At 36.9% G+C, this 19,495-nt stretch overlaps 1 pseudogene; it reads left to right on the plus strand.

Annotated features, from left to right (window-relative positions):
- Positions 1-205: 205 nt before the first annotated feature.
- Positions 206-19,465, plus strand: LOC141409401 (uncharacterized; annotated as a pseudogene).
- Positions 19,466-19,495: the final 30 nt, after the last annotated feature.

Raw genomic sequence — 19,495 nt, forward strand, 5'->3', positions numbered from 1 at the left:
TAATGATTTTTAAATCTGAAATCTCCTTCCATATATTCAGGTCGTATTTTATTCCTAAAAATAATCATAATTACTTGACCATCTCCAATGTATGTTTGAAATCCTTCTCTCACTGAACATTACCAACATCTCTAAAAGGTCAATATTGTTGCCATTTTACACGTGCAGAAAATGGAAAATTGATTCCTAGGCAAGATGGTTGAATATGAACAGCTCTGGTTTGCAGATCCAGGTGAGACCAATGCAGAAGGCAAGTGATTTCTGCATTTCCAACTGAGGTACCCAGTTCATCTCATTGGGACTGGTTAGACAGTGAGTGCAGCCCATGGAGGGTGAGCAGAAGCAGGGTAAGGTGTCATCTCACCCAAAACGTGCAAGGAGTCAGGGAACTCCCTCCCCTAGCCAAGGGAAGCTGTGAGGGACTGTGCCATGGGGGATAGTGCTATCCGACCCAGATACTATGCTTTTCCCACAATCTTCACAACCCACAGACCAGGAGATTCTCTTGGGGGCCTATACCACCAGGGCCCTGGACTTCAAGCACAAAACTGGGTGGCTGTTTGGGCAGATGCAGGAGTTTTTTCTCATACCCCAGTGGCACCTGGAATGCCAGTGAGACAAAACTGTTCACTTCTCTGGAAAGAGGGCTGAAGCCAGGGAGCTGAGTGGTCTTGCTCAGTGGATGCCACCCCTCTAGGATCCCAGCAAACCAAGATCCACTTGCTTGAAATTCTCGCTGCCAGCACAGCAGTCTGAAGTCAACCTGGGATGCTCGAGGTTAGTCGGGGGAGGGGCATCCACCACTTTTGAAGCTTGAGTAGGCAGTTTTCCCCTCACAGTGTAAACAAAGCAACCAGGAATTTCGAACTGGGCGGAGCCCAACACAGCACAGCAAAGCCTCTGTAGCCAGACTGTGTCTCTAGATTCCTCCTCTCTGGGCAGGGCATCTCTGAAAGAAAGGCAACAGCCCCAGTGAGAGGCTTATAGATAAAATTTCAAACTTCCTGGGAAAGAGCACTTGGGGGAAGGGGTGGCTGTGGGCATAGCTGCAGCAGACTTAAACATTCCTGTTTGCTGGCTCTGTAGAGAGCAGCAGATCTTCCAGCACAGTGCTTGAGCTCTGCTAAGGGATAGACTGCCTCCTCAAGTGGGTTGCTGGACCTTGAGCCTCCTGACCAGGAGACACCTCCCAGCAGGGGTTGACAGACATCTCATATAGAGCTCCAACTGGCGTCTAGTGGGTGCCTCTCTGGGATGAAGCTTCCAGAGAAAGGAGCAGGCAGCAATATTTGCTGTTCTGCAGCCTCTGCTGGTGATACCCAGGCAAACAGGGTCTACAATGGACCTCCAGCAAACTCCAGCAGACCTGCAGAAGAGGGGCCCAACTATTAAAGGAAAATTAGCAAAGAGAAAGCAATAGCATCAGCATAAAAACATAGGATGATGAGGCAAAAACCCATTTGAAGATCACCAACATCAAAGACCAAAGTTAGATAAACCCACGAAGATGAGGAAAAAACAGTACAAAAAGGCTGAAAATTTCAAAAATCATAATGCCTCTTTTCCTCTAAAGGAACACAACTCCTCACCAGCAAGGGGAAAAAAAAAAAAAAAAAAAAAAAAAAAAACTGGATGAAGAATGAGTTTGACGAATTGACAGAAGTAGGCTTTGGAAGGTGGGTAATAGCAAAATCCTCTGAGTTAAAGGAGCATGTTCTAACCCAATACAAGGAAGCAAAGAACCTTGATAAAGGGTTATAGGAAATGCTAACTAGAATAACCAGTATAGAGAAGAATGTAAATGACCTGATGGAGCTGAAAAACACAGCACGAGAACTTTGTGAAGCATACACAAGTGCCAATAGCTAAATCAATCAAGAAGAAGAAAGGGTATCAGAGATTGAAGATCAACTTAATGAAATAAAGCATGAAGACAAGATTAGAGGAAAAGGAATGAAAAGAAAAGAACAAAGCCTCTGAGAAATATGTGACTACGTGAAAAGACCAAACCTACATTTGATTGGTGTACCTGAAAGTGATGAGGAGGATAGAACCAAGTTGGAAAAAACACTTCAGGATATTATCCAGGAGAACTTCCCCAACCTAGCAAGAAAGGCCAACATTCAAGTTCAGGAAATACAGAGGACACCACAAAGATACTCCTCGAGAAGAGCAACTCCAAGACACATAATTGTCAGATTCACCAAGGTTGAAAGGAAGGAAAAAATGTTAAAGGCAGCCAGAGAGAAAACTCTGGTTAACCAAAAAGGGAAGCCCATCAGAATAACAGCAGATCTCTCTGCAGAAAGCCTACGAGCCAGAAGAGGGTGAGGGTCAATATTCAACCTTAAAGAAAAGAATTTTCAACACCAACTGTCATACCCAGCCAAGCTAAGTTTCATAAGTGAAGGAGAAATAAAACCTTTTACAGACTAGAAAATGCTGAGGAATTGTGTCACCACCAGGCCTACCTTACAAGAGTTCCTGAAGGAAGCACCAAATATGGAAAGGAAAAACCTGTAGTAGCCACTGCAAGAAGATACCAAAATGTAAAAACCATTGATACTATGAAGAAAGAACATCAACTAATAGGCAAAATAACCAGCTAGAATCATAATGACAACATAAAATTTACACATAACAATATTAACCTTAAATATAAATGGATTAAATGCCCCCAATAAAAAGGCACACACTAGCAAATTGGATAAACAGTTAAGATCCATCGGTGTGTGGTATTCAGGAGACCCATCTCACATACAAAGACACACATAGGCTCAAAATAAAGGGATAGAAGAAGATTAACCAAGCAAATGAAAAGCAAAAAACAGCAGAGGTTGCAATCCTAGTCTCTGATAAAACAGACTTTAACCCAACAAAAATCAAAAAAGACAAAGAAGAGCATTACATAATGGTAAAGGGATCAATACAACAAGAAGAGTTAAGTAATCTAAATATATATACACCCAATACAGGAGCACCCAGATTGATAAAGCAAGTTCTTAGAGACCTACCAAGAGACTTAGACTCCAGCACAACAAGAGTAGGAGATTTTAACACCCCACTGTCAATATTAGACAGATCAAAGAGATAGAAAATTAAGGATATTCAGGACTTGATCTCAGCTCTAGACCAAGCAAACTTAATAGAGATTTACAGAAATATCCACCCAAAATCAACAGAATATACATTTTTTTTGCAGCATCACATAGCATTTATTCTAAAATTGATGGCACAATTGGAAGTAAAATACTCCTCATCAAATGCAAAAGAATGGAAATTGTAGCAAACAGTCTCTCAGACCACAGTGCAATCAAATTAGAACTCAGGATTAGGAAACTCACTTAAACTGGACCCCTTCCTTACACCTTATACAAAAATTAACTCAAGCTAATTTAAAGATTTAAATGTAAGACATAAAACCACAAAACTCTAGAAGAAAACCTAGGCAATATCATTCAGGAAATAGGCAGGGGCAAAGACTTCATGACAAAAACACCAAAAGCCATGGCTACAAAAGCCAAAATTGACAAATGGCATCTATTTAAACTAAAGAGCTTCTGCAAAGCAGAAGAAACTATCATCAGATTGAACGGGCAACCTACAGAATGGGAGAAAATTTTTGCAATCTATTCATATGACAAAGGGCTAATATCCAGAATCTACAAAGAGCTTAAACAAATTTACAAAAAACACCAACTCCATCAAAAAGTGGGTGCAGTATATGAACAGAGACTTCTCAAAAGAAGACATTTATGCAGCCAACAACCATTTAATAAAAAGCTCATCATTACTGATCATTAGAGAAACGTACATCAAAACCACACTGAGATAGCATCTCGTTCCAGTTAGAATGGTGATCATTAAAAAGTCAGAAAACAACAGAGGCTATAGAGCATGTGAAGAAATAGGAATGCTTTTACATTGTTGAGGGGAGTGCAAATTAGTTCAACCATTGTGGAAGACAGTGTGGCAATTCCTCAAGGATCTAGAACCAGGAATACTATTTGACCCAGAAATCCCATTACTGGGTATATACCCAAGGGATTATAAACCATTCTACTCTAAAGACACATGCATTGTGGCACTGTTCACAATGGCAAAGACTTGGGACCAACCTAAATGTCCATCAATGATAGACTGGATAAAGAAAATGTGGCACATATACACCATGGAATACTATGCAGCCATAAAAAAGGATGTGTTTATGTTCTTGCAGGGACATGGATGAAGCTGGAAACCATCATTCTCAGCAAAATATCACAAGGACAGAAAACCAAACACCACATGTTCTCACTCATAAGTGGGAGTTGAACAATGAGAACACATGGACCCAGGGAGGGGACCATCTCACACCAGGGACTGTTAGGGGGTGTGGGACTAGGGGAGGGAAAGTGTTAGGAGAAATGCCTAATATATATTGGACATGTTGATGGGTACAGTAAACCGCCATGGAACGTGTATACCTATGTAACAAACCTGCACGTTCTGTACATGTATCCCAGAACTTAAAGTATAACATAAATAAATAAATGAAGTATTAGATTGCTGGGGAAAAAAAGGAAAAAATCTCACTCAAAATTGCACAACTACAAGGAAACTGAGCAACCTGCTCTTGAATGACTACTGGGTAAAAAATGAAATTAAGGTTGAAATAAATAAGTTCTTTGAAACCAATGAGAACAAAAACACAATGTGCCAGAATCGCTGGGACACAGGTAAAGCAGTGTTTAAAGGGAAATTGATAACACTAACTGCCCACATGAGAAAGCAGGAAAGATCTAAAATTGGCACCCTGACATCACAATTAAAAGAACTAGAAAAGCAAGAGCAAACAAATTCAAAAGCTAGCAGAAGACAAGAAATAACTAAGATCAGAGCATAACTGAAGAAGATACACACACACACACACACACACACACACACACACACACACACACACCCTTCCAAAATCAAGGAATCCAGGAGCTGGTTTTTTGAAAACATTAACAAGATACATAGACTGCTAGCCAGAATAATAAAGAAGACAAGAGAGAAGAATCAAATAGACACAACAAAAAATGATAAAGGAAATATCACCACTGATCACACAGAAATACAAACGACCATCAGAGAATACTATAAACACCTCTATGCAAATAAACCAGAAAATGTAGAAGAAATAGATAAATTCTGGGAAAAATACACCCTCCAAAGACTAAACCAGGAAGAAGTCGAATCCCTGAATAGACCAAAAACAAGTTCTGATATTGAGTCAGTAATTAATAGACTACCAACCAAAAAAATCCCAGGATAAGACAGATTCACAGCCAAATTCTACCAGAGGTACAAAGAAGAGCTGAAACCTTTTCTTCTAAAACTATTTTAAACAATAGAAAAAGAGGAGATTTTTCCTAAATCATTTGACAAGGCCAGCATCATCCTGATATCAAAACCTAACAGACACACCACATCGACAACAAAAAATTTCACGCCAGTATTCCTGATGAACATTGATGTGAAAATCCTCAACAAAATACTGGAAAATCAATTCCAGCAGCACATTATAAAGTTTATTCACCAAGATCAAGGTGGCTGCATTCCTGTGATGCAAGGCTGGTTCAACATACACAAATCAATAAACTTAATTCATCACATAAACAGAACCAATGATAAAAACATCTTGATTATCTTAATAGATGCAGAAAAGGCCTTCGATAAAATTCAACACCGCTTCATGCTATAAACACTCAATGAACTAGGTATTGATGGAAAGTATCTCAAATTAATAAGAGCTATTTATGAAAAACCCACAGCCAATATCATACCGAATGGGCAAAAGCTGGAAGCATTCCCTTTGAAAACTGGCACAAGACAAGGATGCCCTCTCTCACCACTCCTATTCAAAATAGTATTGGAAGTTCTGGCCAGGACAATCTGGCAAGATAAAGAAATAAAGGGTATTCAAATAGGAAAAGAGGAAGTCAAATTGTCTCTTTATGCAGAAGACATGATTCTATATTTCGAAAACTCCATCATCTCAGCACAAAAACTCCTTAAGCTGATGAGCAACTTCAGCAAAGTCTCAGGATACAAAATCAATATGAAAAAATTACAAGCATTCCTATACACGAATAAGAGACAAGCAGAGAGCCAAATCATGAGTGAACTGTTATTCACAATTGCTACAAAGAGAATAAAATAACTAGGAATACAACATACAAGGTATGTGAAGGACCTCTTCAAGGAGAACTACAAACCATTGCTGAAGGAAATAATAGAGAACACAAAGAAATGGAGAAACATTCCATGCTCATGGATAGGAAAAATCAATATCATAAAATGGTCATACTGCCCAAAGTAATTTATAGATTCACTGCTATTCCCATCAAGCTACCATTGACTTTCTTCACAGAACTAGAAAATCTACTTTAAATTTCATATGGGACCAGCAAACAGTTTGTATAGCCAAGACAATCCTAATCTAAAAGAACAAAGCTGGAGGCAACATGCTACCTGACTTCAGACATACTACAAAATTACCGTAACTAAAATAGCAGGGTACTGGTACCCAAACATATATATGGATCAATAGAACAGAACAAAGGTCTCAGAAGTAACACCAAACATCTACAACAATCTAATCTTTGACAAAACTGACAAAAACAATCAATGGTGAAAGGCCTTCCTATTTAATAAATGGTTTTGGAAAAACTGGGTAGTCATATGCAGAAAACTGAAACTGGACCCCTTCCTTACATCTTGTACAAAAATTAACTAAATATAGATTAAATATTTAAATGTAAGAATTAAAACCATGAAAACCCTAGAGGAAAACCTAGGCAATACCATTCATGACATAAGCATGGACAAAGACTTCATGACTAAAACACCAAAAGGAATGGCAACAAAAGCCAAAATTCATAAATGGGATCTAATTAAACTAAAGATCTTCTGCACAGCAGAAGAAACTCTTATCAGATTGAACAGGCAATCTACAGAATGGGAGAAATTTTTTGCAATTGATTTATCTGACAAAAGGCTAATATTCAGAATTTACAAGGAACTTAAACAAATTTACAAGAAAAAAACAAACAACCCATCAAAAAGTGGGTAAAGTATATGAGCAGACACTTCTCAAAAGAAGACATTTATGTGGCCAACAAATACATGAAAAACAGCTCATCATGCCTGGTCGTAAGAGAAATGCAAATCAAAACCTCAATGAGATACCATATTACGCCAGTTAGAATGGCAACCACTAAAAAGTCAGGAAACAACAGATGCTGGAGAGGATGTGGAGAAATAGGAACACTTTTACACTGTTTCTGTGAGTGTAAATTAGTCCAACAATTGTGGAACACAGTGTGGCGATTCCTCAAGTATGTAGAACCAGAAATTCCATTTAACCCAGCAACCCCATTACTGGGCACGTACCCAAAGGATTATACATCATTCTACTGTAAAGACACAGGCTCACATATGTTTATTGAAGCACTATTCACAATAGCAAAGACTTGGAGCTAACCCAAATGCCCATCAATGATAGACTGGATAAAGAAATGTGGCACGTATACCATGGAATACTATGCAGCCAGAGAAAACATTGAGTTAATGTGCTTTGCAGGGATATGGGTGAAGCTGGAAACCATCATTCTCAGCAAACTAACACAGTAACAGAAACCCAAACACCACATGTACTCACTCGTAGGTGGGAGTAGAACAATGAGAACGTATGGATGCACGGAGGGGAACATCACACACCAGGGCCTGCTGAGGGGTGGGTCAAAGGGAGGGATAGCATTAGGAGAAATACCTAATATGTATGATGGGTTGATGGGTGCAGCAAACCACCATGGCACGTATACCGATGTAACAAACCTGCGTGTTCCTCACGTGTATTTCAGAACTTAATATATAATTAAAAAAGAAAAGGAAACGGAAAATTACTTGCCAAGTATTCAATAGAGTGAGGACTTTAATCATGGTTCAAGGCAACTGCCCCAGTTCGCACCATGTCATCTGTATTCTACCCAGCAAAAGAGGGAGCTGCTGAGAAGCTATTTATGTCATTTCTATTCATATCGATTTGCCAATCATTAGTCATATAGCCATACCAACATCCAATGGAGGATCAAAAATCCAAAATTTCGCTGAGTGACTGCATACCAGCTAAAATTTTTATTGCCATGTAATCAGAGAATATAACTGTAAGAGGATAATTAGCAGTCTCTGATACAGGTGGTTTTTTTTTCAGATTTGGAAACTAAAACTCAAAGAGATGAAGTAATTTGCCTAATGACTATTCTCTAGTAAGTGACAAAACTAGGATTCTAACCCTAGTCTGACTGGCTGTGAAGTTTCTGTCTTTCAACAGAAGATTTGAATAGGCAGAAAAACAATCAGTGTACTTGAAGAAAATAAAATTTAAATTAGAAATTCAGAGGAGCAGAGAAAAAAATTGAATATAGAAAAGTTAACAGAACTTGCAGGACTTGAGAGACACCATCAAGCAGACAAACATACATATAATGGGACTCCTAGAAGAAGAGAGAGAGAAATAGGCAAAAAGATTGTTTGAAGAAAGAATAATGAAAAAAAATTCTCAAATTTGAGCAAAGACATGAATTTACCAAAAACTAGGATAAACGCAAAGAGAATTACATGAAGACATTAACAAACCCTGTATAGTTGGATGTACAAGAGTGTCAGTTTAGATATAATAATACAAATAGGCTGAAATGAAAGGATGAAAAAAGATATCCATGTTAAAAATAATCAAAAGAAAGCTGGGTTGCCTTTACTAATATCAGACAAAATAGACTTTGAGTAAAAAACTGTTAGTATAGAAAAATCTGATATTATATAACAATAATAAGGTCAATTAATTAAGTAGATACGAAAATTATAAACACATACACATTGAAATTAATGTTCCAAAACATGAGGCAAATATTTTTTAATTGACAGAATTAGAGGGAAATAATACACTTATACATGAATAGTAGGGAACTTTTTCTTCTTCTTCTTTTTTTTTAATCTAGCATTTATTTTCATTATTACACATGTATATATTGATAGTTTGGAGCACTCAGCACTTTTTTTTTTATTATACTTTAAGTTCTAGGGTACATGTGCATAATGTGCAGGTTTGTTACATATGTATACTTGTGCCATGTTGCTGTGCTGCACCCATCAACTCATCAGCACACATCAACTCGTCATTTACATCAGGTATAACTCCCAATGCAATCCCTCCCTCCTCCCTCCTCCCCCCTCCCCATGATAGGCCCCGGTGTGTGATGTTCCCCTTCTGGAGTCCAAGTGATCTCATTGTGCAGTTCCCACCTATGAGTGAGAGCATACGATGTTTGGTTTTCTGTTCTTGCGATAGTTTGCTGAGAATGATGGTTTCCAGTTGCATCCATGTCCCTACAAAGGACAAGAACTCATCCTTTTTTATGGCTGCATAGTATTCCATGGTGTATATGTGCCACATTTTCTTAATCCAGTCTGTCACTGATGGACATTTGGGTTGATTCCAAGTCTTTGCTATTGTGAATAGTGCCGCAATAAACATATGTGTGCATGTGTCTTTATAGCAGCATGATTTATAATCCTTTGGGTATATATCCAGTAATGGGATGGCTGGGTCATATGGTATTTCTAGTAATAGATTCTTGAGGAATCTCCATACTGTTTTCCATAATGGTTGAACTAGTTTACAATCCCACCAACAGTGTAAAAGTGTTCCTATTTCTCCACATCCTCTCCAGCACCTGTTGTTTCCTGACATTTTAATGATCGTCATTCTAACTGGTGTGAAATGGTATCTCATTGTGGTTTTGATTTGCAATTCTCTGATGGCCAGTGATGATGAGCATTTTTTCATGTGTCTGTTGGCTGTATGAATGTCTTCTTTTGAGAAATGTCTGTTCACATCCTTTGCCCACTTTGTGATGGGGTTGTTTGTTTTTTTCTTGTAAATTTGTTTGAATTCTTTGCAGGTTCTGGACAGTAGCCTTTTGTCAGATGAGTAGATTGCAAACATTTTCTCCCATTCTGTAGGTTGCCTGTTCACTCTGATGGTAGTTTCTTTTGCTGTGCAGAAGCTCTTTAGTTTAATTAGATACCATTTGTCAATTTTGGTTTTTGTTGCCATTACTTTTGGTGTTTTAGACATGAAGTCCTTGCTCATGCCTATGTCCTGAGTGGTATTACCTAGGTTTTCTTCTAGGGTTTTTATGGTATTAGGTCTAACATTTAAGTCTCTAATCCATCTTGAATTAATTTTTGTATAAGGAGTAAGGAAAGGATCCAGTTTCAGCTTTCTACTTATGGCTAGCCAATTTTCCCAGCACCATTTATTAAATAGGGAATCCTTTCCCCATTTCTTGTTTCTCTCAGGTTTGTCAAAGATCAGATGGCTGTAGATGTGTGGTATTATTTCTGAGGACTCTGTTCTGTTCCATTGGTCTATATCTCTGTTTTGGTACCAGTACCATGCTGTTTTGGTTACTGTAGCCTTGTAGTATAGTTTGAAGTCAGGTAGCGTGATGCCTCCAGTTTTGTTCTTTTGACTTAGGATTGTCTTGGCAATGCGGGGTCTTTTTTGGTTCCATATGAACTTTAACGCAGTTTTTTCCAATTCTGTGAAGAAATATTGGTAGCTTGATGGGGATGACTTTGAATCTGTAAATTACCTTGGGCAGTATGGCCATTTTCACGATATTGATTCTTCCTATCCATGAGCAGGGTATGTTCTTCCATTTGTTTGTGTCCTCTTTTATTTCACTGAGCTGTGGTTTGTAGTTCTCCTTGAAGAGGTCCTTTACATCCCTTGTAAGTTGGATTCCTAGGTATTTGATTCTCTTTCAAGCAATTGTGAATGGAAGTTCATTCATGATTTGGCTCTCTGTTTGTCTGTTACTGGTGTATAAGAATGCTTGTGATTTTTGCACATTAATTTTGTATCCTGAGATTTTGCTGAAGTTTCTTATCAGCTTAAGGAGATTTTGGGCTGAAACTATGGGGTTTTCTAAATATACAATCATGCCATCTGCAAACAGGGACAATTTGACTTCTTCCTTTCCTAACTGAATATCCTTCATTTCTTTCTCTTGCCTGATTGCCCTAGCCAGAACTTCCAACACTATGTTGAATAGGAGTGGTGAAAGAGGGCATCCCTGTCTTGTGCCAGTTTTCAAAGGGAATTTTTCCAGTTTTTGCCCATTCAGTATGATATTGGCTGTGGATTTGTCATAAATAGCTCTTATTATTTTGAGATACATTCCATCAGTACCGAATTTATTGAGCGTTTTTAGCATGAAGGGCTGTTGAATTTTGTCAAAGGCCTTTTCTGCATCTATTGAGATAATCATGTGGTTTTTGTCTTTGGTTCTGTTTATATGCTGGATTATGTTTATCAATTTGCGTATGTTGAACCAGCCTTGCATCCCAGGGATGACGCCCACTTGATCATGATGGATAAGCTTTTTGATGTGCTGCTGGATCCGGTTTGCCAGTATTTTATTGAGGATTTTTGCATCGATGTTCATCAGGGATATTGGTCTAAAATTCTCTTTCTTTGTGTGTGTCTCTGCCAGGCTTTGGTATCAGGATGATGTTGGCCTCATAAAATGAGTTAGGGAGGATTCCCTCTTTTTCTATTGATTGGAATAGTTTCAGAAGAAAATGTACCAGCTTCTCCTTGTACCTCTGGTAGAATTCAGCTGTGAATCCATCTGGTCCTGGACTTTTTTTGCTTGGTAAGCTATTAATTATTGCCTCAATTGCAGAGCCTGCTATTGGTCTATTCAGGAATTCAACTTCTTCCTGGTTTAGTCTTGGGAGAGTGTAAGTGTCCGGGAAGTTATCCATTTCTTCTAGATTTTCTAGTTTATTTGCGTAGAAGTGTTTATAGTATTCTCTGATGGTAGTTTGTATTTCTGTGGGGTCCGTGGTGATATCCCCTTTATCTTTTTTTATTGCATCTATTTGATTCTTCTCTCTTTTCTTCTTTATTGGTCTTGCTAGCGGTCTGTCAATTTTGTTGATCTTTTCAAAAAACCAACTGTTGGATTCATTGATTTTTCTGGAGGGTTTTTTGTGTCTCTATCTCCTTCAGTTCTGCTCTGATCTTAGTTATTTCTTGCCTTCTGCTAGCTTTCGAATGTGTTTGCTCTTGCTTCTCTAGTTCTTTTAATTGTGACGTTAGAGTGTCAATTTTAGATCTTTCCAGCTTTCTCTTGTGGGCATTTAGTGCTATAAGTTTCCCTCTACACACTGCTTTAAATGTGTCGCAGAGATTCTGGTATGTTGTATCTTTGTTCTCATTGGTTTCAAAGAACATCTTTATTTTCGCTTTCATTTCATTATGTACCCAGTAGTCATTCAGGAGGAGGTTATTGCAGTTTCCATGAGCTGCATTCCTTTGCAGGGGGAGATGCGCTCTTATTTTTTGAATTTCCAGCTTTTCTGCACTGCTTTTTCCCCATCTTTGTGGTTTTATCTGCCTCTGGTCTTTGATGATGATGATGTACTGATGGGGTTTTGGTGTGATTGTCCTTCCTGTTTGTTAGTTTTCCTTCTAACAGTCAGGACCCTCAGCTCTAGGTCTGTTGGAGATTGTTTGAGGTCCACTCCAGACCCTGTTTGCCTGGGTATCAGCAGCAGAGGCTGCAGAAGATAGAATATTGCTGAACAGCGAGTGTTGCTGTCGGATTCTTGCTCTGGAAGCTTCATCTCGTGGTGTACTCCACCGTGTGAGGTGTGGGGTTTCGGTCTGCCCCTAGTGGGGGATATCTCCCAGTTAGGCTACTCAGGGGTCAGGGACCCACTTGAGCAGGCAGTCTGTCCGTTTTCAGATCTCAACCTCCGTGTTGGGAGATCCACTTCTCTCTTCAAAGCTGTCAGACAGAGTCGTTTGCATCTGCAGAGGTTTCTGCTGCTTTTTGTTGTAGTTGTTGTTGTTGTTTAGCTGTGCCCTGTCCCCAGAGGTGGAGTCTCAGTTGTAAATGCAGAAATCACCTGTCTTCTGTGTCGCTCGCTCTGGGAGCTGGAAACTGGAGCTGTTCCTATTCAGCCATCTTGCTCTGCTGCCCAGGAACTTCAATACACCAATTTCAATAACAGATAGAAAACTCACCATAAACCAATTAGGTTTAGCAGACATATACAGAAACTCACTCAAAAACATCAGACTGCACATCTTTCTCAAGTGCACAGGAAACATTCTCCAAGTTAAATATTTCCTCCAAATACATTGAAAATAACATCAATTTTATAATTTTTGCTTCAGCTGCCTAATATAATTTATAAGACTCAAGAGAAAAAATAGTCTGTTTTGGCTGGGCACGGTGGCTCACGCCTATATCCCAGCACTTTGGGAGGCCGAGGTGGGTGGATCTCCTGAGGTCAGGAGTTCGAGACCAGCCTGACTAACATGATAAAACCCCGTCTCTACTAAAAATACAAAAATTACCCAGGCGTAGTGGTGGGCTTAAAATAAAAGTTAACTTAAAATAAAAGTTAAAGGAAAAACTTTAGGGTTTTTCCCAAGCTGCAGAGGGTAAATCTAATTAGTCTGAGAAACTCATAATAATCCCATTCTCCTAGCCAATGATTGGTTTACAAATGGGTAAGCAGTGCAATCTGGATAACTAGATGTGAGGAAAAAGCTACCAGTGTGTGCATAGAGAGAGAGGAATTCTGGAAAAAGCTTCCCCACTCAAAAAAAGACACACAAAGGTATTTCTTTTTCTGTCTTCCCTTGGTTTCTATTGTGTGAGAATGTGATGCTTGGGTTTTCTGCAGCCATTTTATGAACATAGAGGGCCAACCTAAGGACAAAAACAAAGAAACTGAAGATGACAAAGCAGAAATGAAGAATGTATCTTGGACATTGATGATAAATTGTTTGATTAAGCATTTGTTTATGAAAAATTACCTGTAAAATTTTCTGAAAATCTAATATAGAAGAAGAGGAAAGGCGGAGACTTTCCAAAACCTTCTCCTCCATAAAATTATTGACAACACTGCCAATAAATATATGTACCTAAAGTAACTGTAAAAATCAGCAGCCTAGCAACCACTGAGAAGTGGAGACCAGGTTAAGAACATCTCAAAAATACCCATCCCCATAAAATTTTCACTATTTGACTTGTCTGGAAACTCTCTAGAGAGTCCCTTTTAATGGGTCTTGTCATTTGATTTGACTCAAAGCCTGTTTCATACAAAAAGGCATACATCCATGGAATTTGGCAAAAATAATCACTGGTAATCATTTAATGTTGCAGCTACCTGAGGTGGTGATTCAAGTTTGGTTAACAAAAAGGCTGGCAAAAAAATAAAAGAAAATTAATAAAATGTACATGGGGGAGTGGGAAAGATCCTACATATTCCTTGTAATCTGATAGGCCATGCACATGTGCACATGCTCAAGAGAGATGTGACAGAGACCCACTCTTCTAGTTCTAGCTAGACCTGAGGCTCCATGCAAGAAGAAAGTGAACTTTAAGGCAAAATTGTATATTGCTAACATATTGAGTGCATGCCACAAAACACACATATTCTCTCCTCTCTCTCCCCACCCGCCACACACATAGTTAGCAAAGGATTGAAGATTTATTGTTTCAAAATATTTAAGAAGATATCTGTCCAATTGTTGAAGATTTATTGTTTCAAAACATTTAAGAAAATCTCTGTCCAATTGTTGGCTGAAAACTAAGCTAGTTAAGCAGACTTCAGTGGATACAAATGATATGGAATACGGATGTATAGAACTAATTCAGGAAAGTTACTAAACAAATAAATAACAAGAAAATACTGGGGATACAAGAATCTGATTTCCACATTTGCAATATTATATTATTTAAAATATCTGATTTTCAACTAAAATACTAAAGAGTATGCAATGAAATAGGAAATTATGGGCAAAACAAAGAGAAAAAAACAGTCAATAGAAACTCACTGGGAGGTAGCCTAGATTTTGGACTCACAACACAAAGACTTTACACAAGGTATTACAAAGTTTCTCAAAGAACTGAAACAAATCATGGATAAAAAGTAAAAGAAATTATAAGAATGGTTTCTCACCTAATAGAGAATACAAAGATAGAGGAATAAATTATTACAAAGAACAAAATAGAAATCCAGCATTAAAATAACAATCTAAATTTTAAAAATCTATTAGATGAGCTGAATAGCAGGTATGAAACAGGAAGCTAACCCACAAACTTGAGAATAAATTAATTTAAATTATTGAGACTGAGAAACAGAATAAAAAAAGAATAAAGAAAAATAAGCACAGCTTCAGGGACTCATGGGACCTAGAAATATTTTAGCTATTAAATTAAGAGCACCTTTAAACACATTAGTAATAAAGTGCATTGGTAGAGGTAACTACATTGATAAAGGTAATGACAGAGGTAAATATAAAAATTAGTATAAATGTTTTTCTTGTAACTTTTTTTGTCTGATCTGATTTGAAAGAAACTGCATAAAGCAATAATCATAAATCTTTTGGACAGGTTTTTAATATGTAATGATATATTTTCACAATAATAACTTGAAGAGGGAGAAAGAAATTGACCTATAGTGGAGCAAAGTTTTTAATTCCATATAGCTTATTTAGTATTAAACTGAACTAGATTATTTTAAAAGGTTTACTGTAATTGTCATTAATAAATTATTTTAAAACTGCATAAAGTAAAATAAAAATTATTTTAAAATAAGTAATTTATAAGGGAATATACATTTATTACAAAACAAAGGCATAATGGAGAAAAAGAGGAAAATAACATAAGATGCATCAAAAACAAATAGCATAATGGCAAAATAAATCCTACTTTTACAGAAATTGCATGAAATGTAACTGACATAAATGCTCCAATAAAAAGGCAAATAGTGGCAGAATGAATAAAAGATGATCCTTATTTTTCATAGTGTCTACAATAGATGTGCCAAATTCTGTCAGAGTTTAAAATAAAGGATGGAAAAGATAAGTCATGAAAGCAATAACTAAACGAATGCTAAAGTGGCTATAATAATATCAGACAAAATAGTTTTTAAGACAAAATTTTTTATCATAGTAAAAATAGTTATCAGAAAAATATAACAACTATAAATATACATGCACCTAATAACAAATTCCCAAAATAAATAAGGCAAAACTGAACATAATTGAAGTAAGAAATAAATAATTAAGCAATAATAAAGATGTCAATATCACAACTTGATCATGGTAAGAACAAGATGCAGAAAATATATATGTGTGTCTGTATATATATATAAATAATACCATACCACCTAGATTTCAACAAGTTTTCAGGATAATAGGTCAACGTGCAAACATCAATTGTATTTACATACATTAGCAATAAAAAAAAAAATTATTTAGGCCGGGTGCAGTGGCTCAAGCCTGTAATCCCAGCACTTTGGGAGGCTGAGACAGGCAGATCACGAGGTCAGGAGATCGAAACCATCCTGGCTAACACGGTGAAATCCCGTCTCTACTAAAAATACAAAAAACTAGCTGGGCGAGGTGGCGGGCGCCTGTAGTCCCAGCTACTCCGGAGGCTGAGGCAGGAGAATGGCGTAAACCCGGGAGGCGGAGCCTGCAGTGAGCTGAGATCCGGCCACTGTACTCCAGCCCGGGTGACGGAGCAAGACTCCATCTCAAAAAAAAAAAAAAAAAAAAATTTATTTAAAATGCATCAAAAAGACTAAAAAACATTGAAATGAACTTTTCAAAGTAGTGCAAAACTTGTAAATTGAAAAACATTGTTGAAGGAACAAAAGGAAATTTAAATAAAATGAAAGAAACATATTCATGGATTGGCAGATGATATTTTAAGATAACAATAATTTCCAAATTGATCTACATATTTAAAGCAATTTCTATCAAAATTTCAGACTCCCATTTTCAGAAATTTGGCAAGCTGATTTAAAATCCATATGTAATTTAAAGAAACTCAGAATAGTCAAAAATAAATTTTAAAAAGAACACTACCTAATTCAAAACCTTACTACCAAACTACAGTCATTTGAACAATGTGACAGTGATATATGGATTAGCATATACATAAGTAAAACAGAATTGTGAATCCTGAAATAAACTCTAACTTTTATACAAAATTAGTTTTTTACAAAGTTTCAAAACTGTTCAATGAAATAAAAACTCTTTTCAATAAGACTATATAAAAAAAAGTATGTAGTTAGACTGCTTTCTCTCACCATATTTAAAAATTAACTCCAAATGGTTCAGAGACATAATGAATAAGATAAATATATAAAACTATTAGAAGAAAATATAGCAGTAATTCTTTGTACACTTGCATTAGGCAGTTGTTTCCAATATACAATAATAATTCACAAGCTATAAAATAAAATAAATAAATTGGATTTCATGAAAATTAAAATCTTTTAGTCTCTCTGCAGCTGTAGCTCCAAGTCTTGTCTTTATTTCTCTGTGTTCTCTGCTCCTAGAGGTCCAGTTTCTGCGACCCTCTAACCTGCAAGTGTTGGGAGATACACAGCTAAGATGCCAGGGCCCCCTGGAAGCCTAGGAATTGTTCTATTTGATGTTCTGGGCAGAAGCATCCATGTCATTTTAATAAAGTGCCCAATGTGACTCTAAGGAAAAATTGAAATTTAGGGATGTGGTCATAGAATTCTCTCTGGTGGAGTCACAATGCCCGGACACTGCACAGTGGAATTTATATAGTAATGTGATGTTAGAGAATTACAGAAACCTGGTTTTCCTTGGTATTGCTGTCTCTAAGCCAGACCTGATTACCTGTCTGGAGCAAGAAAAAGAGTCTTGGACTACAAAGAGACAAGAGATGATAGCCAAATCCCCAGTTATGTGTTCTCATTTTTCCCAAGACTTTTGGCCAGAGCAGATCATAAAAGATTCTTTCCAAAAAGTGACATTGAGAGGATATGGAAAATGCAAACATGAGAATTTACAGTTAAGAAAACATGGTAAATGTGTGAATGATTGCAAGGTGCCAAAAAGAGGTTATAATGGACTTGATCAATGTTTACTCACTACCCAGTGTGAAGTATTTGAATGTGATAAATATGTGAAAATGTTTCATAAATCTTCAAATTTAAATGGACATAAGATAAGACATACTGGAAAAAAAAACCTTTTAAATGTAAAGAATGTGACAAATTATTTTGCATGTTTTCAAACCTAACTCAACATAAACTAATTTATACTAGAGTAAATTTCTACAAATGTGAAGACTACGGAAAAGCTTTTAATGCGTCCTCAATCTTTAGTAAACATAAAAGAATTCATATTGGAGAGGAACCGTACAAATGTGAAGAATGTGGCAACACCATTAATCAGTTCTCAAACCTTACTATACATAAGGTAATTTATACTAGAGAGAAACCCTATAAATGTGAAAAATGTGGCAAAGCATTTGATCTTTCCTCATATTTTACTACACATCAAATAATTCACACTGGAGAGAAACCCTGCAAATTTGAAGAATGTGGCAAAGTCTTCAACCAGTCCTCAATCCTTACTACACAAGATAATTCATACCAGAGAAAAATTCAACAAATATAAAGAATGTGGCAAAGATTTTAACAAACCCGCATACATTAGTGAACATGAGAAAATTCATACTAGAGAGAAACTCTCCAAGGGTGTAGAATGTGGCGAGGCTTTTGACCAGTCCTCACACCTTACCAGACATAAGATAATTCATACTACAGAGATACTCTACAAATGTGAAGAATATTGCACAGCCTTTAGGCAGTCCCCACACCCTATTACACATAAGATAATTCATACTGGAGAGAAAACCTGCAAATATGAAGAATGTGACAAAGCCTTTAACAAGTCCTCACACTTTACTAGACATAAGAGCATTCATACTAAAGAGAAACCCTATCAATGTTGAAAATATGGCAAAGCTTTTTATCGATCTTGAAAACTTACTGAACACAAGCAAATTCATACTGGAGAGAAACTGTACACATATGAAGAATGTGGCAAAGTCTTTAACCATTTCTCACACCTTTCTACACATAAGATAATTCATACTGCAGAGAAATCCTACCAATGTGAGAAATGTGGTAAAGTCTTTAATCAGTCCTCACACCTTACTAGATAAGAGAAATCATACTGGAGAGAAACCGTACCAATGTGAAGAATGTGTCAAAGATTTTAACCAATACTGAAGCCTTGCAGGACATAAGAAAATTCATATTTGTGAGAAACTCTACAAACCTAAAAGATATAACAGTGATTTTGACAACACCTCAAACTTTTCTAAACATAAAAGAAATTGTACTGGTGAGCAAATCTTAGAAATGTGAAGAATGTAACAAAGTTTTTAAATGGTTGTTACAGTTGATTATACATAAGATAATTCATACAAAAAAAAACTTGTACAAGTGTGAAGAATGTGGCAAAACTTTTAACCAATGCTCACACTTTATTGCACAGGAGATCATTTGTGCTTGAAAAAATCTTTACAAATATAAAGAATATGAA

The sequence above is a fragment of the Macaca fascicularis genome, chromosome X, assembly GCF_037993035.2.
Source record: "Macaca fascicularis isolate 582-1 chromosome X, T2T-MFA8v1.1".
Taxonomy (NCBI): domain Eukaryota; kingdom Metazoa; phylum Chordata; class Mammalia; order Primates; family Cercopithecidae; genus Macaca; species Macaca fascicularis.